Source organism: Crocodylus siamensis, chromosome 11 (genome assembly GCF_052110815.1).
Source record: "Crocodylus siamensis isolate JL-2025a chromosome 11, ASM5211081v1, whole genome shotgun sequence".
NCBI lineage: Eukaryota > Metazoa > Chordata > Crocodylia > Crocodylidae > Crocodylus > Crocodylus siamensis.
In genome coordinates this window covers 1,377,807-1,400,108 of record NC_143405.1, presented here as the reverse complement: position 1 = coordinate 1,400,108, position 22,302 = coordinate 1,377,807, and the positions used below count along the sequence as shown (strand labels likewise).

The 22,302-nt window shown below is 54.8% G+C and overlaps 1 long non-coding RNA gene across 2 annotated transcripts in view; it reads left to right on the top strand.

Annotated features, from left to right (window-relative positions):
- Nucleotides 1-140: 140 nt before the first annotated feature.
- Nucleotides 141-22,302, top strand: part of LOC149855228 (uncharacterized) — a 48,402-nt gene continuing 26,240 nt past the window's right edge. For both annotated transcript variants that reach the window (XR_016438581.1, XR_016438582.1), the window contains exons 1-2: nucleotides 141-276; nucleotides 686-822. This is a non-coding gene — a long non-coding RNA (uncharacterized LOC149855228). The remainder of the gene's footprint in view (nucleotides 277-685; nucleotides 823-22,302) is intronic.

Below are 22,302 nucleotides of genomic sequence, written 5' to 3'. Positions count from 1 at the left end.
AATGACGTCCTTCCTCTCATCGCCCGGCTCCTTGGGCGCTCGCCCCTCGCTTCCCGCCCCTCGCAGCCCAGCCAATCGCAGCCGGCCCGGGGCGCGGCGGGATGCCGCCCCGCCCCCCGGCTGTTGCGCGCCCTCCCGTGGGTGTTCCATCTGCCCGCCGCCCTCCCTCCCCGGGGGGCCCTTGGCCGCGGGCGCTGCTGGGCTTGCACGCCCGGGGAGCAGCCCACGGTGCGAGGGGGCTGGGCAGGCGTGTGGCACAGTTGTGCATGCATGCTGGTATGTGTGCACGTGTGTACTTAGATATGCCTCGTGCGCGTGCTTTGTGCAGGTGCGCAGGCCTGTGCTCAGCCATGCCTCGTGCATGTGCGCAGGTGCTCAGCCGTGTCTCGTGCCTGCGGGCACGCCTATGCTCAGCTGTCCCCTGCATGTGTGCACGTGCATGCTTACTTGTGCCTTGTGCATGTGTCCACATGCGCATGCCTCGTGCCCCGGTGAGCAGCCCTGTGCCCGTGGGGGCTCCACTTCCCCGTGTGCAGGTTTCCCTCCTGCGGAAGCCAGCGAGCAGCTCCGGCTCTGCCGCGGCAGCCGGGCGTGGAGCGAGCGCGTGCCAGAGGGGTTGCGCGGAGGTCCCAGCGCTGACTGGGCCACGCGGCCTTGCAGTCACACTCGTCTCGCTTGCTTCTAGGTGCCGCGCACGCTGGCCAGGCCGGGCAGAGCCTGCCCTCGCCCACGGCACATGGGAGTGGACGTACTGGCAGCGTGGCCCTGGGAGCCAAGCAGACGGCCCAGGCTCGCGGAGGGGAAGGCAAGCTGCTGTCGCAGGTACGGCGTGCGGTTGTAGAAGAGCTGGGTCGCACCCTCGCTTCGTTGTGCCCGGGCTTCTGCAGGTGCCGAGAGGCAGACCGACCTGGGTCTGGCCTGGGGTTTCCCCCCACTCCACTCCCACTTGCAGCCTCCAGCATTTCGGGTCTGGGGAGGTCCTCCCCGCTCCCGTTTTCCACAGCGACCAATGCTCCTCTCCCCCAAGGATGCCTCTTGCCCCTTTTTTGGACCTAGGATGTGTTTGCTGCCCAGGCGTTTGGAGCTGGGAGAAAACCCAGAGTCACCCCTGAGGCCAGAAGGACGGACGACTGCTCTGTCCAGCGGATGCCCCCAATGCTAGTGGGGTGGGAGTGGGGTGGCACTGGCATGCGGGACATGGGGGAAGCAACACAGCAGCCCCATGGGGCAGAGCTTCATGCAGCGCGTGGGTCTTTTTGCACTGAAGGGGCTGGGGAAAAAGCCAACTTTTCAAAGAGTTTGGCCTCTGGATGCCAGGGAGGGTCCCTCGTGCGGTTCTTGCTTCCAGCCCCTTCTCTGGAAAGTTTATTCGCAGCTTTACATTCACTCGCTGCTGTGCAGCCGGCCTGCTGCCTCGCGAGGGGACCGCCAGCCAGACCCCCGTAGCTGCTGCGCAAGCAGTCAGTGCCAGTGAACTCTGCAAGCCTCTGGCAGTGGCCGGGCACATTAGTCCTGGCATCCAGCCCGCTCCTGGCGTGATAGGGGAGAGCTGTCAGGGGCTCCGCTTGGCACTGAAGCCTTGTCCAAATCGCGGTGGCTCCTTTGTTGGGGGCCTCCTTAATGCTACCCTGGAAACAGGCTGTGTCAAGCTCCACATATTGCTCAGCAGCTTGGTGGCATCGCCTGCCAGTACCGTGGTCAGTACGGAGAAGTAGGGCTGGGGACTTTGCAGGGGTGACCCAGGCATGGGGCTGTCCATCAGCCTGTCTGTCTGCACAGCCTGTGCCTGTACCCCACACGGGTCAGCAGGACACTGCCACGGAGGAGAGGAGGAAACTGAGCGTGGTTTCTTTCCTAGCTCCCCAGGTGGAGCAGGAGTATGTGCAGTGGTTGGAGCCTCGGGCCCTGCAAGCCCACGGCCCCTGGGGTTGTGCAGTGTGGGGGGTCCCAGGTGGGGACAGGGCGAGCAGGGCACAAAAGGAGTGTGTTGGGATGTGGCCAACTCGAGCCCTGTGGGGCATGGCAGGGAAGGCGGCATTTTGCAGTCCTGGCATGAGCGCGTCCGTGGCCTGCACGCGTGGGCATGCAGTGTACTTTGTGCTGCACTTGTGGACTTCATGAAGCTCCTCCCCTCCTAACGACACAGTTGTTTCCATGGTAACTAATATCCTTCGGGGTGGGAGGGAGCCGAGAGAGATGAAAATGACACAAAGCAGGGCGTTGAGACAAAGCTCTGGCTGGGCTGTGCACGCAGCGTCAACCCCCGTGGGGTGCTGGGGTGCGGCCCTTGCTGGCTGGGACCCCGATGCCATCCCCAGGGCTCTTCTGTGCAAAGTGGGGTGCACTGTGGGTGGGGAAGGTGGGTGTTGAGCCAGGTGTGCCTGAGAGGCCTGGGTGTCACCAGGGGATCGTGCAGGGCCCTCTCGCCGCAGGCATATGCATTGAGCTACGCCGTGCAGTCTCTTTGCTTTGGCACTGGGGGCTGCGGAGCCTCGTCCTTCATCTTGTGTCATGAAAGCTGTGTGCTCAATTAAGGGGCCTTGCTGGGCTTTTAGCTCAGCCAGAGCCCTCCTAACTTGGGGGTTGCGGTGTGGTCCAGCTTGGGGGGAGCTGCTGGGGGATTATCCTGCAAACTGTCAGAGTTTGGCTCTTGGCAGCTCCTTGCGTCCAGGTCCTGATGTCGCCCTCTTGGATAGGAGCAGATCCGGATGCTATCGACAGGGCTTCCCTGCCTCTTTGTCTGCGCTTGCTCTTTTTCACTAGCGGAGCTGAACTTTGGTTCTCAGTTCCCAGAGCAGCTCCGTGACACCCCCAGCCTGCAGGTGCTTCCTACATGGCTGCACCCCAGACTCCGCTGTCGGCTGGAAGGAGGCCAGTGGCTGGTGCCAGAGGGCTGTTGGAAGGTGCTACGGTTTGCCCCTTGCCCTGTTCCTTGCCACATCTCCCAAATGCAGCCCTGGCTGCTGGCCTTTTGGCAAGAGGCGAGTCCCGCATGTCAGGGTAGCAGGAGAGCAGCCGTTGGGACCACAGCGACTGCAAGAGGCAGCTGGTTTTTGGAGACGAGCGCTCGTGTTGAGCTGCCCCCCTGCGTGTGGGGCTCATCTGACACCCGTCTAAGTAGGCAGCCTCTCCCCGCAGCACGTGAGCCGTCCTCTGCGGGCTGGAACACCGCTTCCCCACCTGTGCCCCGCGTTGCTGAGCCCACTGCAGCACCTGCACGGTGCAGGTGTGGTTTGACGGATGTCGGTGCGGCCTGCCTGCTTCCTCGTGCCAGCCCCCGTTAGCAGCACAGCCATTTAACCAAATCGCGAGCAGAATCATTGGGCTGGGGTTAATCAACATTCATTCATGTTTCCAAGTTTAAATTGAGCATTTGTTTAATTATGTGTAAGTAGCAATACATTCTGGCCATTATCTAAATCACTATTTTATTTCCTGGATGTGGTTTCATAATGCTGGGTTTGCGCTCCAGCCTCTGCATCATTAACAGAGAAGAGTTAATGAATATAAAAGCGTAAAGGCTAATTACACTTTAATTTACAATCATGGTCTCATTTTGGGACCACATGAAATCTGTTTTGAAAACAATTAAAAAAAAAAAAAAAGAGGCAGCCCAGCGAAGGTCTGGTAAACAGGAGGGTTTGGAGACAAAGCGAAGCACTGCTGGCCCAGGGGCTGTCTGTGGCACGGAGTAGGCTCATGTCCCCGTGACCACAGAGCAGTTACGCAGACCACTGCCCCCATACACAGCTGGCCCTGACTCCATCCCACGGTGGGAGCATTAGCTGGCCACTGCGCTGAGTTTCCCATGGTGCTGAAGAAGGGGTTGGAGCCATTGCCAGAGGACTCTCTTCTTGCTGGGAGTCATACTCAGGGACTTGCAGAGCCGGCTGCTTCTTGGTGTTTTGCTCAGCATGCAAGCCAGTGGGGGCCCCATTAGCAGCAGCCATGCCTTTGCTGGGGCAGCTCATGGTGCTTTGCTCTCCCATGGCATGGGGTTGCTCTGATGTTACTAGCCCCAGAATGGCTGAGAGCCCCAAGAAATAGGAAGGTCAATGTTATATTCTGCCAAAATGCTTCAGGGATGATTGCGCCACTGCAAAGGGTCCCCAGGCATTTTCCCTCACATGGGGAAGACCTTGCATAAGGGGTGGGTGCTAGAGGTAGGGTTCCAAACGTCTGCTTGATGTGGCAGTGACCTGCTCAGGCTGCAGGGCTAAGGACCCTTCCGGGGTCTGATGGCTTGGAGTGACAGTGCTGGGAGATGTAAACTGGAGCCTGAGTGGAGAGCACGGAGCCTCCAGTTCACCTGAAGGAGACAGAGATTTATAGGGTTGCAGATGTTGAAAGCAAAATTCAGCGAGACTGCTGACTCGAGCACTTTGCAATATTTACAATTACTGGAGATATAATGGTGTGCTTTCCAATGAATGGGGCTTTTTCAGGAGCAGATATCGGTGCCCAGTTATTACTGGGTGATGGTATCTGAAATCGAAGCTCTCAGCAGGGGAGGCGATAGATAGTGGTTTAAGATCCCATTTTTGTAATGACATCTGCAGAGGCGGGGGGGCAGTAACTGTGCAGCAGAAATTTGATAATCTAAGATGTGGTGTTTGGAAGTCCTGCTTGCCTTCTTGCAGGTCGGGGCCTGGCACAAAGGGACGTTTATATGCAGACTGGAGCAAGCCTCCCAAAGTCTTCATGTCCCCTGTTTGACTCATGGTGCTCAGAGCAGGAGTCCTGAAACAGGCGGCAAGTGCCCATGGCTGTAAAGCCAGTCCTGTCTGGCCCTGCGCAGCAGTTGTGTCTCTCTGTAGGGGGTTGGGTGGTTATTGTGCCCCACATGGTCCAGCTCAGTTGCTTGTTGGTTGGCTCCAGGCAAAGGGAGATGTCTGAAAGGACCCCGATGTAGGAGAGACCCGATGGTCACTGGTACATGGGGCTGAGACTTTCTCTTAGACTGTCACTGTCAGCCTTGTGCTGCCAGTTTAAGCCACAGGGGTCCGTAGGGTCAGCTAGGACTGCTGGGGTAGCTGGACATTGCTCCTGTCAGACCAACCTGGTGGCCTTCTATGACCAGGTCACCAAATCATTAGACACAGGGGTAGCAGTAGACATAGTCTTTCTGGATGTTCAGAAGGCCTTTGACACTGTCTCTCACCCCGTTTTCATTAAAAAACAGGGAGACTGTGGTGTCGATACAGTCAAATGGGTCACCAACTGGCTGGAGGGCCGCACCCAGAGAGTGGTGGTAGATGGGTCATTTTTGACCTGGAGGGATGTGGGCAGTGGGGTCCTGCAGGGCCTGCCCTGTTCAACATCTTCATCAGCGACTTGGATGAGGGGGTAAAAAGCACCCTGTTCAAATTTGCTGATGACACTAAGATGTGGGGGGATGTGGGCACGCTAGAAGGAAGGAATAGGCTACAATTGGACCTATACAGGTTACAGGGGTGGGTGGATGAGAACAGGATGGGATTCAGCACTGTCAAGTGCACGGTGCTACACCTGGGGAGGAACAACCGGCACCATACCTACAGGCTGGGGAACTCCCCTCTTGTCAGCACGGAGGCGGAAAAGGATCTGGGGGTCATCATTGATGCCAAGATGAACACGGGCCGGCAGTGTGGGGATGCAGTCAAGAAGGCCAACCGTACCCTGTCATGCATCCACAGATGCACCTCGAGCAGGTCCAGGGAGGTGATCCTCCCCTTCTGTGCGGCACTGGTCAGGCCGCAGCTGGAGTACTGCGTCCAGGTCTGGACACCGCAGTTCAAGAGGGATGTGGACAGCATGGAGAGGGTGCAGAGGAGGGCCACTCGCAGGATCGGGGCAGCAGGGAGGCCCTACAAGGAGAGGTGACGGGACCTGAACCTGTTCAGCCTTCACAAGAGAAGGCTGAGGGGGGATCTAGTGGCCAAACTAGTCAGAGGGGATCAGCAGGCACTGGGGGAGTCCCTGTTCCCCTGAGCACGACCAGGAGTGACCTGGAATAACAGTTACAAGCTGGCAGAGGGGAGATTCAGATTAGACATCAGGAGGCATGACTTCACTGTCAGGGCAGCTAGGATTTGGAACCAATTTCCAAGCGAAGTGATGCTGGCTCCTACCCTGGGGGTCTTTAAGACAAGGCTAGACAATCATGTTGCTGGGGTCGTTTGACCCCAGTAGTCTTTCCTGCCATGGCAGGGGGTTGGATTTGATGATCTTTTCAGGTCCCTTCCGACCCAACCTACTATGAAACTATGACATTTGAAAGCATTGAGAAGTATTGTGTACTTTGCACTTGCAAGTGCACGGGTCTCGCTTATCAGCCCCAACTGTCACACTCACCTGTATGCTGCATCAGGTGCAAGGGCAGAGACGTCCTGCACATTGGCAGAAGATGCCTTTAACTGTCCCTGGGCTTCTGCAGATTTGTCTGAGCATATGATACCACGCTGGCCATGGCAGGGCCCAGGAAGGAGACTGAACTGGCACCAGAGCAGATTGCGTGCATCTTTTTAGAAGTCGGTAGAAATGATGACACTACAGTAGTTTTCCTTCCTAATAGTGTGTGTGTCCATGCAATAGCATCCTCAGTGGCTGTGTGGACTTCCTGTAGTCCGCCACTGAACTTAGTCAGCTGGAAGTCTTCGACAATATGCGATATGGTATGTGTTTTGTCACAATTACAGTCTGGATGGTCATGGAGACCCCAGTGGTGGAGGCTGGCTGCACACAGCTTGCCCTGTCCAGAATCTCTTCAGCAAGGCCCACTGATGGCGTGGCAGGTTGAGGCTAGGTGGGCAGACTGTGGGTCTGTGATAAGGAATCTGCTTGGTGGTGATGCCGACCTCCATTCCTCACACCAGAGGATCTCCACCACACAGTCCTGGTGTGGCCATTTGGGCTTCAGCGGGTGTCAGGATAGTAGATTTGCAGGATTTAAGAGACCATCATACAGCAGCAGGCTTGGATTGGCATAGGTCTTCTCTAGTAGTGACCAGTCGTTGATGGTGCAGAGGCTGTGACGACAGAAGAGCTGCCACAGGGGCTGTTTTCTAGGAGTGTGTGTCCTGGGAGGTGCTGCTGCGGGGGTAAGGTGGTGACTGGGTTATGTGGGATCGTGGTGGTGGTGGTGGCCAGTGGGTTATACACAGGGGACTGGGTGGGTGAAGAAGGTGCAGGACACAAAAGCCATGACCTGAGGGAACGGCACTTGGGTGGGGTTTAGTAAAATGTCCTGTCCTGCGCCCACATGGGACCGCTGCATGTCCATGGGCACCTGCTGGAAGCGTACCTGGCTCTTATTTGGGCAGGGCTAGGGACGTCGGTGCTGGGCCTTTGCCAGGAGTCCCCTCCAACGTAGAGATCACTTAGCACAGGGGGTTTACATCAGACTTAGGCTAAGGGAGGGACTGAAGACTTGGAGTGTCCTAAGGGTTGGACACTGGGGACATGCTGGGAGGGCTTTGGCGCCCCTGTCTCTTCCCTGCAGGCACCCTTGGGCTTTGTCATGGGTATTTTGTACTGCTTGGGGAGCCCCCCAGGGGGTGTACCTTAGGCTGGGAGGAAGCCCAAGTGCTCTGGCCTTGACAGCTACGAGTCTCACCCTGCATGTCCAGGTTCCAGCCTCTGCCTGCAGCGAGTCCCCTCATCGGAGAGACGTAGCCTCCTTTTTGTGTGCTGCCTTTTCTTTATTTCCCTACCTGCTCACTAGCTGCTGCTCTGCTGTGGGGAGAGGGCCAGGCTGGGGGAAGCAAGGGCACTTATTAGTCGTTAAGGATGCAGTGACCTCGTCCTTGCTTGTCATTGATGCGCTCTGGGCCCTAGATGGCACTGGTGAGCCACGTTTGAGACTGCCTGGTCAGCCTGGTGTTTGATCCATCCATCCTTGTTATTGTCTGTACCAGGGCTGCAGAATGACACTCCGCTACCCATTTCCATGCTTATATATCCGGCATGTGCGTGCAATTGTGCTGTTTCTTTCCGTGGTAAAAGTCAAAGACAAAACCGCTTTGCCCAAAGGGTGAAGATGAACAGGAGGCAGCGAGGGTTTGCACTGTACAGACCAGTGATTCTCAAAAGGGTGCTTTGGGATCCTGTTGAGGGTGTTGTGGGGTATCATGCAATATTAGTACTGTTAGATGTGCAAATGTGACAAAGTAAACCCAGATATATCAAGTAGGAATTCATAGTCATGGTCTTGGTGAGTAGCTTGCAACAGCAAAATTGCTCTGTTATTTTTCTGTAGTAAAAAAAATGAGCAAAAACAAAGAGCTGGCATTTCCAGGGGGTGCTTTGCGTTTATCCAGGGGTGCCTTGAGTCTAAAAAGGTTAAGAACCACTGTTAGACTAATTAAATCAGCTATCGCACAGATGGGGAGGTCTCTGTATGACAGCATGAATGAACACTGATCCAACATTAACTCCAGAAAGACACAAAGGCCAGTGGCACAACTCTTAACCTCCCTGGACGCTCTATTGCTGACCTCAGGGCAGCTGTTCTTAGGCAGAAAACCTTTGAAAAAGGACTTGAATGGGAAATTGCAGAATAAGAAATCATTTGCAGACTGGATGGTGTTAAGTCTGGTTTAAACGGGGACTTTGGATTTTTATCCCGTTACCTGAATTAACTCTTATGACTCCTTTGCTTGTTGGGTTCTTTGCTTGTTTGTTTGCCTCTCCCAGTACTGCCCCTTCCTCCTCTCCCCTCTTCCTCTCCCTTTCTGCCTTCGCGTTCAGATCACTCTCTCCATCGTTCAGATCACTCTCTCCATTTTATATGCTGCTCCGTGCATGTCCTTTCACAGCATCTGATGAAGTGAGCTCCAGCTCATGAAAGCTCATGTTATACATCTCTCTAATTTAGTTAGTCTATAGGGTGCAAATCTACTCTGCCTTCTGCTTGCTTTCAGGCTAATACAACTGTGTGTCTGTGCTCGGGGATAAACAAGTCAGCAAACTGCTTCCAGAAGTTGCTTTGAAAAGGCAACTTGTCCACCAAAAGCCAAGGCAGAGGAAGAGCTTTCCAGCCAGCAGCTGTGTGCACAGCTGAGGGATCAGTGCCAAGATACTGCAGTGCACGTCTCTGCTGTGTCCTGTGGGGCAGCGAGGGCATGAAGGCCAGGCCATCCCTGCTGGGGTGAAGTCCCTGAAAACAGATGGTTCAGCTGCAGCTTTCTCTTTCTGGCCAGGCAGGTGATGCCCATACAAACGGGTGTCTGCATGGCAGCATCCTTGGGTAGCATGCTGCTCCTCACCTGCGCCTGACCCCAGGGCTGCTTTCAGGGTCTCCCGGGCAAGCAGTCAAGTCCTGACAGTGAGGGTGTGAGCAGCAGCTGCAGGTTCTGCCTGCAATTGCTTCTGGAGAACGTGTTTTCTTCTGATCCCCGCAACATCCTGTCTCCAGCGCTCTCCCTGCTATGGTACTCTGCATGCAAGGCAGCTGTGTGTAGGGACCCAACCGAGGTCAAGGCTGCAGTTCTGCCTGGGGGTGATGGGGAGGGAGGGGGCTCATGCATCCCCTTTTCCTTTGTGTGTGTGTGGGGGGGTGAGTTGTAGGCTGTGCTGGCACATGGAGGCCTCCCAGGCCCCCTGGCTTGGGGCTGAGTCACCAGCCTGGATTTCACAGACATGCCAAAAACTCTCTTGCCCCCTGGCAGTTTATTTTTCAGGCGTTATCACCTCCCCCCTGCAACCCGTGGCGTGCGCTCAGCCCCAGCCCACGGGCTCAGAGCTGCTTGGCCGAGGTTCAGGAAAGTTCCCTCATAATTCAGCATCAGGCGAGTCATCGTTTGTTGACATTTAAAATATTATAACAGCTGGTCCTGCTTCAGCCCAAACAGTCCTGTCTGCGAGGGCATCCATCACCGTCAGTCCTGTAACTCTTCCTGTAAACGCCAGGTAAACACCGCTCCTCGTTCCCTGCTAACTGTCCCCCAGACGCTGGCAGAATATTGCACGGTTCTTATATCTGTCACTCGCCTCCCTAGCACCTACTTTTTAAAAATAAATCATCCTGCTTCAGGCTTCGGCCTGCCCGGCGCGACGTGGGCTCCCTGCTCCCTGCTAAGCGCACCTCCTGCTCTGCATCGATAATATACGATCGGCTCCCTTTCCGTGCTCATCGCGGTTAACTCTTGGCAGCCAGGCACTGCACAGGACCAGGTCTGCCTCCTCGTTCCATGGCGTTCAGGGAATGAGGACACCTTGGGAATGCTTGGTGGGTTCAGGCTTGCGTCAGTGCCCTACAGTGAGCCTGGGAAGGAAGGCAGCTCTGTCATGCTAAGCTCCAAGTGCTGCAGGTTGTGTGTTGTGGATGCTGGGCTGCCCTGTGGTTGTGCCAGCTCTGTATCAGTCCCATCAAAGCCTGTGCCCTGCCAAGGCAGGATGAGGCCTGGAAGACTAATTAATCTTGTCACACTTGCTTCCCTGGCTACACAACCTTGATTTAATCAGCAGGGAGCAAATGGTCAGTGTGTGAAGGGGACCTTCCAGGAGCAGGACTGTCTCTCTGTGGAGGGGGAAGTTGTGGTCCACGTTGGAGGGAGCCGGTTCTCTGCAGAGTTGCCTTATCCCCACTATCACTGCAGGTGTAGTGAATGGAGAGCTTCAGAGACCTGCATGAGAGAGCCCATGTTGAGGATAGTCCCCTTGGCTCCTGTTGGGAATGTGTATTGATGGTCAGGGAGCTGATGTCCCTCCAGAGACAGATTATGGCGCATCTGGTCTCCATCTACCACAAAAGCACCTAGATGTGAGACGCTTTGAGGGCTAGCCGAGGCCTAAGGTCAAGCCAGGTGACCCCGATGGCCTCTTCCTCATTTGCCCTTGGGGGCATTTTCAGCCGCAGGCTCTCTTTTGATTCCCCCTCAGTGTGGGTTTTGCCCATGCAGCCGGAGCCCTGTCTGGATCAGCTCAGTGCACCAGCTGTGACGGTGCCTCTGAGGAGGGCCGTGTTCCCTGGAGCCAAGGTTTGCCAGCAAAGGCAGGGGTCCTGAGGCTGAGCTGGAGCCAGCAGCTAGGAGGGGAAAAGCTCCCAAAGTCCTTCTGGGATTTCCTACCCAGCCAGTCCCTGTGCTCTGCGGCCAGGAAAAAGCCCCGACCATCTGAACCCGTTAGACTGCTCCAAGGGGAAGGGGGTCTGTGCTGCTTGTTGGATGGGGGGCGCAGCTGACTGCGATGGGTACTCGTTCGTGCATTACTGGAGCACAGTAATGGACATGGGCTTGTGGTGTTTGCACTGGCCTGTGTTTTGGGGCTGGGCATGACTTGTAGGACAAAGCTTAGCAGCAGCAGAGCTGGCTTTGGGGTCTGGCAGGGGCCATTGTACTTCACTGGGCCCAGATCTGGCTGTAGGGAGAGCAGCCTTGGCGGCCCCCGTGGGTCCTGCTGGGTGGATATGGGGGAGCTGCAGCGAGAAGGCTGTGGAGAAGCACAGCACAGCACAGTTTGGAGGCTCCTGGGTCTGAGTGGTGACTGGGTGAGGCTGGAGGAGGGCTGGAGAACCGTGCCTTGGGCTGACGGGAGGGGACCCTTCTTCCCAGGCTGCTCTTCCCCACCCAGTGTTCCCAGCCCAGGCACTGCTGGCATATGGGAGGCAAAGGGGAGTGCTAGACTCCGCTCCCTTTGTCTCAGGGACCCGGGAAACCAAGCCCTGGATCTTGGCCTGGAACAGCCAGGCCAGCCCCTGCATCCAGCTTGCTGAGGGGTGTCAGCATTGCTCCTCCTTGCCATTGCTTCCTTGAAGAGCTGGTTGGGTGCTGCCTGTGCGGGGCAGGCTGCCGGATGTGCCGCAGCATGTGTACCTGCGCCTGGTCCCTCATGCATGCCACGAAAGCCTGGTGCTGGCTCCGAAGGGAAGGGTGGCCTCAGAGTGAGATGCTCATTCTTTCCGCTGGGCTGGCTGCCTGCAGCTGGCAGAGGAGATAAATCTCCCTGAGAAAACCACTTTGCTCACACAATTTCAATCCAGCAGGGCATGGTGGCATCACTCACTTCTTGTTTTATTTAGCGGATAATCTTTTATTGGACCAGTAGAGCCTTATGGGAGCACGGGCTGTTGCTGGCGCTCAGAGCAGGCCATACACCCGAGCTCTCTCTGGCTCCCAAGCAGGAGCCTGGTGAGGAAACCCATGTTTCTTGGCCACTGCCATGTTCTCAGCAGTGACGGATGCTCTGGGAGGCTGAGTTTGGGTAGAGCCTGTGGGATTGGCCCCGAGTCTGCAGTCCTTCATGTGGCCAGCCAGAGCCTGAGCCGTTTGCTGCTGTTCCCTGATGCAGCTGCATGAGCGTGTGCTCTGCTTCTGGTCCCAACAGGCCGAGCACGCCTGCCCTCTCTCCTCTGAGTGGGCCCCCTCCGGGGACGACACACCGAGACGGAGAATTACAGCGCTTTTGCCTGTTGAGCAGGCACGCGCTGCTGAATCAATTGTCAGGCTTGGCAGGGGTCTGCTGCAGGGGGAGCGTGTCTCTGCGCGGCCGCCTGCTCCCGCGGCCCCCCTCTTGGGATCTGGATTTCAGGAACCACGAAGCGAGGCAGGAAGCCCTTGAGGACATGGAGAGCGCAGAGGGCCGCGGCTCGGGCTCTCCAGGTGCAGGCAAGCCTTCCCTTTTGATATTGAGGCTGGTGCGCAGGGTCACACAAGCTGCTGGCTCCTGCAGAAAAGCAGAGGCCCCCGTTGGTTTTGTTTTCCCCACCTGCCCATCGTGAAATGACAGGAACGCGTCCTTCCGCTCTCCAGGTGTATCTGAAGGTGGCTTCACGGCCATCTGTTCAGGCTGATTTTCAAGCCATCAGCACTTGCGGAGGCCCCGGGAGACTTGGTTCAGTGCATTCTGCAAATGTGTTTCCCCATTACGAATGTGCTGAGCCCGGGAAGGAAGATGGGCTCCCCAGGGCCCGTGCGCTGACAGGCCTCCAGCCTGAGTGCTCGCTGCTGATCCCTGCCTTTCCTTCAGCCTGCGTGCCCGCCCCACCATGGCGCCAGCCCCGGGGCAGCGTGCAAAGATGGTCTCTGCGCTGGAGGGAGGAGGCTGCAACCCCTTCATCCTCAGTAGTCACCGCTGGTTTGGAGTCTCCTGCCTGGCCTATAAGCTGCTAGGGGCAGAGGCTGCCTCTGTAGTGTTTGTGCAGCGCCCAGCTCGGCAGAGTCCTGGCCTAGGATGGCCTCGGGTGCTACGGTTGCACGAGCAGTAAGTAAGGGTAGTTCTGTCTCTGCTGCTCTGGGTGCTGGAGTCCACAGGAGCTGGGGTGCCCCATGCCTCTGGAATTGGTCCTGCTCTGTTCACGCCGTTCCCCGTGGCTGAAAGGGGTAGGGAACAGGAATAGGATGATATGTGATCAGTCTGACTGATCTGCCTCCAAGGCAGGGGGTTTTACAGCTCCTGGCAGCTGGGTGTCTCCTTCCTTCCCCCCCACCCCCCTCCTTTCCCTTGGCATGTGTGCATATGTTGCTTTGCATGGCTCTTCTAGCTCCCCAAAAGTTAAATCCTCCATGCCTAGAAAGTAAGGTTAGCTGGGGCAGCTTAGCCCTGAAGTGGCATTGTGGGGAGTCTCTTGGGGTTGCAACCCCTGTCTGCAGGAGGGGGCACGTGGAGAATGTGGACAGATGTGGGGTCCAGGTGGGAAGAGATTCCTCGGTCCCCTGGGGCTGGCGTGCTGGGACGGGGAACCCATCTGCTAGACTGAGAGACGGGTTGGTGACTGCTCCTCTTCATGCCTGGGGCTGCCTTGCTGTCTGCTCTGGCCTCTGGGTTATTTTGATGACCCCATTTGTAAACCAAAATCTCTCCTGGCACCTAAATGTTGCTCTTACTGTCAAGATGACTGTGTTACTTATCATATCCAGAGCCAGTTACAGAGCACCACGAGTGGGTGCTTCTCTGGGGTGCCTGTGGATGTGTGATCAGCCACCCCGTGTGGTCTTGCAACACTGGCTTGTTCCACATCCTCTCTAAGTAGGTCTGGTGGAACCCCACCTGGCCTGTCCATCTTTGCGTAATAATGCAGTGGGTTTGCTACATGCTAAAGCCCTTAAGAATCCCTCCGACAGCTTTGTCATCCAACTTGTCACTAAATGACAAGGCCATGTCACTAATGAACACATCTAGCAGTTTGAGTACTTGCAATCGCTAATTGAAAGCATTCACAATTGGGAATTAATGCGGGTTCAGCGCACGCTCTGCACTGATAAAGATTTGCCTTTCAAAGTCTACCGCTTGTGAAGCTCGCAGAAGATCCCAGCCACCAAGGACCCCGTAATCATTGCACAACACTGGATGAGCTGGTTGTGTGAGGGCGCCAGTGTGTGGGGGAGGTTACCACTCTGAGGACAGAGGGTTGCCCCCAGTTTCTCCCCCAGTGCAGAATCGGGACCTAGGCTGAATCATTCTGCTGTTGCTTTTTAGCACTGTTGGGGAGACAGATTCAGAACTGGTGGTGGGGGTGAAGGTCCCACACATCTGCTTCCCTGTGGTGTGCCTCACTGTTGTGTTCCTGAGGGCTGGGAAGTGGTAGAGGGCCGTTCAGTAGAATCCCATCCAAACCTTAATTGCATTTTATTTTTACACACAATAACCGAATGCAGTGATTGTGCGTGTAGCTGGCGTCTGAGGAGTGTCTGGTGAGCTCGTGTGTTACTTTGCTGACGAATGAAGAGCATGTCTGTTGTATCATAATACAGAATACCCATTCCTGGCCATTGTGGGGTGGCAGTAGCATGTACTGTAAGCTTTTAAGGCATTCACTCTCAATGCTAAACTTCCTGACCCAGTAACTAACACATCAGCATGAAGAGCAGGGATGCTCAGCCCTGAGGGGCCCTGAGGTTTTTTCAGGGGTGTGGTGAGGTGCCGTACAATGCTCATGCTCTTAGGTGTGCAAGCATGATTCACAAGACACACAAGAGATTTCAAATGATGTTAAAACATTTTGCTGTTTTTTAAGTTCTTTGCAACAAAATAGTTGCTTCAGTATTTTTCTGCAGTCAAAAAATGAGCGGCATTTTCCAAGAGGTGCCTCAGGTCTCATAAACAGGGGCCTGGAGTCTAAAAAGGGTGAGAACCAGTGCTCAAGGGACATGTAAATAGGACTAGAGGCCATGTGGTGGTGAAGGTCCAGTATGACTGCCCAGTCCAATAACTTTTGCTGCTGCAGTCCAAATTTGCCTTTAGAGATCTTAACTGGGATTTTCAGAAGAGCTGAGGGGATTTAGGTGCCCAAGCCATGTTGAAAGGTAATGGGTCTCGAGTATCCAGTGCTCTCGGGTTCTTGTGAAAACCCCATCCTTATAATTGAGGCACTCTGTTCTGAGAGCTTTTCACTCTGGAGGCACGTCACTGGTGGCTAAACCTTTGCTACGTCCTGCCGCTGTGGCACTGAAGCAGCCTGGCTTCAATGATCATAGGCAAGCACCTGAAGTCACTCTCTCCTCGCTTTGCTGGGACCCTCGCTCAGCAAAGTGCCTTTGTGCTGCAGAGGTTTATTGAGGGGCTGAAGTGTTCTCCCCAGCACTGCGTGGCCTTCCCGCTATGCAACCATGCAGAAGAAGTGAAGCAAACTCTCCCGGGCATAGGATCTGCCCTGAATTCCATCATGCCCTTGTGCACAGGACAGATTTGCGCTGTCTGCTGAAACGAGCCTGAAGCAGCCTAAGTAACCAGCCTCTCCATTCTCCATCACAGCCTTGGTAACCATGCCTTCACTTGCTGCTTCCCCCAGGCTAACCCACCCTGCCTGCTGTCCACTCCTCGGCACATTAATAATGCCTGTGCCAGGCGGTGGTGTGCACCCCTGTGCTATTGGCTGACGCCGGCCGTAGCAGCAGTTGAATTCATTAGAACCACTGATGATCACAAGCGATGCAGAACACCACCTGCATGGGCAGCCTGTCAGGCAGGAAGGGCACGCAACATACAGCAGCTGCTTGGGGAGCCTCAAGTATCTGACATATTTTTCCTCTTCTGCAGTGTCTGTGCGCAGTCCAGGCACTTTTTTGTCTATTAGGCTGAGCACCGAGTCTCCCGGATAAGTGTCTCATCTGCCCTTTCATGTCAGTCGCTTACGCAGGCGGCTTTACATGAGCTCGTCTCCTTCTCTTTCCTGGGTGAGAATTTCACGCGACAGCCAGCTCCCTTCTCTTTCCCAGCGGTGCACAGGTGCTGCCTCACTCTTGAGCTCGCCTGGGAGGGGCGTTAGCCTACGTGTGCTCAATAAGGTCACCCAGTGAAGTGGCTGCAAATCCTGGGTGGTTTGTTTGCTGCAAGCTCCAACAGGCAGGCAGGCAGGTGGAAGATCAGCGCTTTGTGAATTCAGCATGCGTGGTGCTGAACTGTGGAGCCAGCCCTGGGGCAAGGGAATTACTGATTGCCTGGGTCATGATGCCCCCCGGGATTGGGCTCCAGGCTGAGTCTGTTGTGAGGTCTGTGCAAGACCTCGCAGTTGGGGTTGGTTCCTCTTTGGCACACCCATATGTCTTTGTCCTGTTGATCTGTGCTGACAAAGTGGCTGATTCTGTTTGCACAGGACCCAGCCTTGTTTGGGGTTCTGCAGTGGTGGGCTGGCCAGCCCAGTCTGCCAAACAGAAGTAATACCACCTCTGCACTGCTGCTCTCTTACACGTAAGAATGGCAATAGTCTGGCTTGCACCAGCGCTGTGCTGGGAGCTCACATCGGGAGCTTAGATCCTTTCCTAATTTGCTGCCTTCCAGATGCATCACCCTTGTCTCTGTGTCCTGCATCCCCTGTCCCACTTGTCCAAACTTGCTTTATTTGAATATGTCAACCTGCTAAGCAGTCTAAGCCATTCTCTGACTACCCCTTCCCCATCCTTCGTTGCCTCTCTGCTAGTTTTTATTCAACATTTCCATCAATAATCTGGGAGGGAATACCACACCCTGGCTGAGAACAGTGTTGTTGGATGATGTCTTCCCATTGCCAACCACAGTTGAGATCTGTCAGTCAGTGGGTTCTCAGCCTTTTTGACATGTACTCTGTTGATAGTATGCAGTGCTAATTTTTTAATCAAAATGTCATGCAGTATTGGGTGAAATCCCTTACGGAAGTCTTAAGTTCAGTATACCACATCTACCAAGTAGTTCCTTGTATCAATCCAATTTACAGTCTTAAATGATGAGACCAAGCATATTTGACAAGACCAATTTTCCATAAATCCTTTCCCATAACACTGGTGTTCATTATATTCCTGCACTTTAATTCTTGATCCACTGAATATGGTATCGGCACTTCCATGGTTTTGCCTGATTGAGGTTTTAACAAGGCCTTGAAGAATGACATTAGTTTCCAGGTGTCACTGAGGAGTCCCAGCTTGGCCATCCTAGACTCTCATTGCCTAGCTGACGGCTGAATCACGTTGCCAGCCTGCAGCCCTCGTGCCGTCATCCACTACACCCAGGTTCCTCTCTCCCGTGGTTACCAACCTGGGAGCTGCCAGCTTATCCTGAAAGGTCTCGGGTTTACTCTGCACTGTTTTACTGCTGCATTTCATTACATCTCTACCCCAGCCTGCAGAATTATCTCATTCATCTTGTAGGTTAATTACAGGAATGCCTCATTCTTGCTCTCAGATAACCTGGGCCTCTTCAGTGTCAGCAAGACCTCCCGACTTTGTTCACCTGCTGGGTTCATAAGCACGTACCTGATTCCAGCAGTCATCTGACTAATGAAAATAGGACTGGTCCCAAAACTCGTCCCTGAGGTACAACAGTGGCAACTCCCTGATAACTCCCCTTTCAATGTGACCCATTGCAGTTTCCCCTTTAAATAGGTCTTTATTCACCTTACTGTTTTAGTATTAATCTCCATCTTCTCCCCCTCAGATAATAATTTCCCAGGAGGCTGAGTATTGAAAGCTTTCCTTAAATCTAGATGGATTAGACTACTGCATTGCCCTTATCTAAGAAGTCAGCTGTCCTGTCATAGGGGGATATTGGCCGAGTCTGATGTGGTCTTCCGTGCATAAAATGATGTTGCAGTTTATCCTATTTTTCCGTTTCCTTCCCAGCATGGACAAAACCCCGTTACCAGAGCAAGAGCAGCCCCTCATGCCTTGCCTGCCGCAAATCGTTGGCTGCACAGGCTGTGCCAGCCTTGAATCTTGGGAGCTGTTTGTAAAGCTGCTGGAGTCTTTCTCTGGAATGGTGCAGGTGTGAATCCTAGGAGCTGCAGGAAAAGAGCGCGGGGCCTGCTGGCTCTTGCTCGCTCTTTGACAGTCTGTTGGAAGGGCTTGGTGGAGGTTGCCCATTGGCCTTTCCCAGTCTGTCCCACCCATCACAGTGCTGGTTTTCCTGCTGCAGGGGTTAAAACCCACTCATCTAGAGGGCACACTGGAGCCTTATTTGTTCTTCCCAGCCCTTTTGGAGGCATTGGGTGCCCTGGGGAGATGAGTGCCCTTTGTTGGGTTGGGGCATTACGGATGGAGCTGGGGGAAGTTGACGTTCTGCTTGCATCGATGCGAGAAGCACCATGCTCTGTGCTGGGCGTGCCAGTGAACAGGGCAGAGCTGTTTTCCCCCAGTGCATCTGCAGAAGGACTCTGGGCATTTCCAAGGGCCGGTGATGGGGATACAGCCATCTCCCACTGTGGCACCATGCTACTCCCATGCTTGGGGCAGGCATGGATGTGGGTTGGTGTAACTCACGCTAGCCCCAGGCAGGGCTAGATGCTGGGGTTGTTAGAAGGCCAGTGCCTGGCCTAACTAGCCCAATATAGGCAGTGCTGGGGGAGGATTTAGGGAGATGCTTTTACAGACCCAGGGGCCCTTGGGTGGAGGGTGAGAGTAGCAGAACAGCCCCCCGATCTGAGACTTGTTCTGGGGAGCAGAGGAATACAATACAAGCTGCTTCGCAGTGGGGAGTGGAAGAGCTCTCTTGTGTCAGACACAGCCTGTGACCTGGAAAGCCCAGTTCGACCCCTTGACAGTATGGTGCAGGAGCGTGCTTGCAAATATGATGTGACAGCGCGAGGCATGCGGAGATGGTTACCAGCTGTCGGGGCTTTGCTGGGTAGCGCCGGCCGAGGAGGGAACTTCCCAATCGCAGATGGGTTTGTGAGGGGAGAGGAAGGACCCGCACATGGGCAGAGCAAGGCGCCAGCATGTGCCTGCACATATGTGCCACGCAACGAGATTTCATTGCTAGGACAACCTGTACAGGCATGGGGGAAGCAAGACATCTTTGTGTGCACACCCCTCACAGACATGCATGCACCCTGACACACATGCAGATGTGTGCAATGACATCTCCCTGCCAGAGCAGAGACATACCTGCAGGTACCTTTGCCCCAGCTGCTGGCATGTGTGTTTGTGCTGTCTGGGCTGCATGCTTTTACCTGGTAGAGGAAGACAGCTTTCTGCGGGACAGGGTCCTTGAGCCCACTCTTCTGGCTGGGAGCAACCATGCTGGATCCTAGACCCCATTTGCTTCTCAGTAGTAATTTAATACCTCCACTTTCCATTTAATCTATGTGATGATCTCCCTAATATTTTCATTATGGTGGTTCAGGGCTGGCCCCTGCCATCCTCACTCAGGTTGAGCTCCCATTGATACCTGCTGGCGACAGTGCCAAATCCTTCAGTCCTTCCTTGAGCAAAAGTCGGTGCTTGGCAAATGTGCTTTAACTGAATCTCAACAGGAGTTTGACACTGTCTTATCCCTGAGAGACCAGATTCTGGGATGCTTTCCTCCTCTTGCCCCATGTGACCCAGGCTGTTGGCGTATAAGGCACCCTGTATGGAGCAGCCTGTGTTTTGGGTATCTGTTGTAAAACCGTCAGAGCAGCCTAGAGCTGGATTGATGGCTTCAGCGCTGTAGTGAAAGCATCCTGCTAGATGGACATGAGCTGTCTGTCACTTCCATCTCCTGGGAGAAGTGTCCTGTAGTCTCAGCTCCTCTTTGTGCTGCCCTACAGAGGCTCCCTCCAGCTGTTGGACTCCCTGCGGTCCCATTCAGTCCTGTGTCATCCTGCGGCTCACCTGTCAGCACTATGGTTCATGGGCTTTGGTTTTTGGCACATCTGGGGTGGCTGCTCTGCAAGCCTCGGCTGTTCTGCATAAGGATTTTGGAGATAAGTTGTTGCCTGTTTGCGACGCTTCCTCTTGCCCTTTGCCTGGAGTCTCCATGTCAATGTGCTCATTGCTTTGTGACACTGAATAGGCAGAGCGGCGGCAGTGCTCCTCATGGAAAGTCCACAGGGTAGCATGTGTGAATGCTCCTTGTTGGCCGGCGGCCACAAGTAGCCCTCGCAAGTCTTGCCCACTGTGTGAAGAGCCCCATTGCTGCAGTCTTGGTGCCTGGAGACCTCCCAGAGTAGCTAGCCTCCCAACCAGTTTGGAAAGACCCATCCAAAGTTAGGTGTCTTTACCTCATCTTTGCTGTTTGACTGGAACAAGCCTTTGTAGATCTAAATGAACAAGGCTGCACAGCTGTAGACATAGGAACACGTACTGTATCTTGTCTTTTGTCGATCAATGCATTATATCATCCCATAAAACTGATTAAAAAGCTGAGCAGTTCATCTCACCAGGTTTCACATCTCGGCATTATAAATTCTGTATTATGGCTAATGATTGTCAGTAAAGACAGAGTACATGCAAGCTGATCAGTATTGTAGTTTGTAATTAATTATCGGAGCGTTGCAGAAAAGGACGCAGGAGAGGGGGTGGCTGTTGATTAGTAATTTATTATCCCTAAAACACCAAAGGCGCCATTTGGGATTAGACATAGGAAACTTGGTCTCTTTTAAGCGGACAGCCCCGGGACTTGTCAGTGTCGGGACTCAGAGATGCTCCTTCGTTGCTCTGTATCGCTGTCTTTGAAAAGAGCTTGGCTTAGAGTGGGGGTTTAAGATGGTTGCCAGATGTGTGGGGGGGGGGGGGGGGGGGGGGGGAGGGGGGGGCAGGTGAATCACAAGGATGCCTGGCTTGGCTTCACCCTCCTCCTGCTCCCCACTTCTGCACACACACCCTGAAGAATAGTTGGTCCTCCGCTCTGTCCCTGAGATGGTGCCTGTCTCTGAGGGCTGGGGCATGGGCTCTCCTCTCTCTGCCCCTCTGGTGGTCTCCCAGCCCTCCCCAGGCTTGGAGACCTTTGTGGGGTTCCCCCCAGGCTGACTGTCATGAGGCCTGCAAGGTACCTTTGAGGCTACCCTGATGGTGGTCTTCTGGGCCTGCTGGGCAAGGGGCTGCAGTGCCTTCTCTGGACCCAGGCGGTGTGTTTCCAGGGCTCAGCAGGGTCTGCTTCTCTTTAAATACCATGCCTGCTCCCCTCTCACTGGGGTGTCAGCAATGTTGGACAAATCAAGGTAGCCCCCAGAGGGCACGGAGCAGCAGTCCTGGCTGGGAGTCCTCATTCCTGCCTGCACAGCCCTGACCTGTGTGCTCTCTGGTGTCGTTTTGCGCCTCCCTTTTAAAGATCTGGGTTCTCTGCAGCCGGGGTGTGTGCTGGCTCTGGTACCTCCCTTTCCCCTGCCCCATGCAAGCAGGCCTTGCAGCTGCAGGTCTGCTCTGCATGGGCCATGCTGGGGCTTTATAGCTTCCAGAGAAGGGCCAGTGCTGCCCCAGTAACCCCAGGCAGGGTGGGGGGTAGTGCGGGGTGAACTCCGACCCAGCCCCATGGCGGTGTCTATCAGTGATGCTACACAACGGCTCTCAGTGTTTGCCGAGCGCTGCAGCATTCCCTTGACCGTGCTGCACTGCACATTCCCCTGCCAACCTCTCGCCTGCCGCGCCAGTTGCACCCCAGTCTCTGCGCCCTTTGCGATTCGTGTGTGCCCTGGTGCTGCTGCTCCCCACCCCCCTGGCACGTTGTTTGGTACCGTGACCTGTTGTTTGCAAGGAACGTCGTCCAGGATGACAATAGACTTTTAACTCTCCAGCCCGCTGTGATGAACAGATGTCTTCCATACCAACTATGGACCTCAGATGTTGGGTCCCTCAGGCTACATGGTGACCTGGTTGCAAATCAAGGCCTAGCAACAGCTGCTTGGAGTGGCACTGGTTACACTCGTACAATGACTGTCCCCTGTGGGGAGTCCAGTACCTGCTCGTCAGTGGCAACTTGACTGAGATGAAATGGCTTGAAGTTGCCATATGGACTCTCCTCTGTTGTATTTACTATGAGGGCGGGATGTTACCAGCTAATCCAGGGCAGCCTGCCACCGCTGCATAGGCGTGTGTGTGAGCTGCGGCACTGAAAGCCCGTTCTGAGCTGTGGATGCTGTGTTTTCAGGGCCAGCTGAGCAAAGCCTCGAGCCTGAGTCTGAATGTATTGTTTTCTAGAACCCCCTAAGTGGTGGAGGCA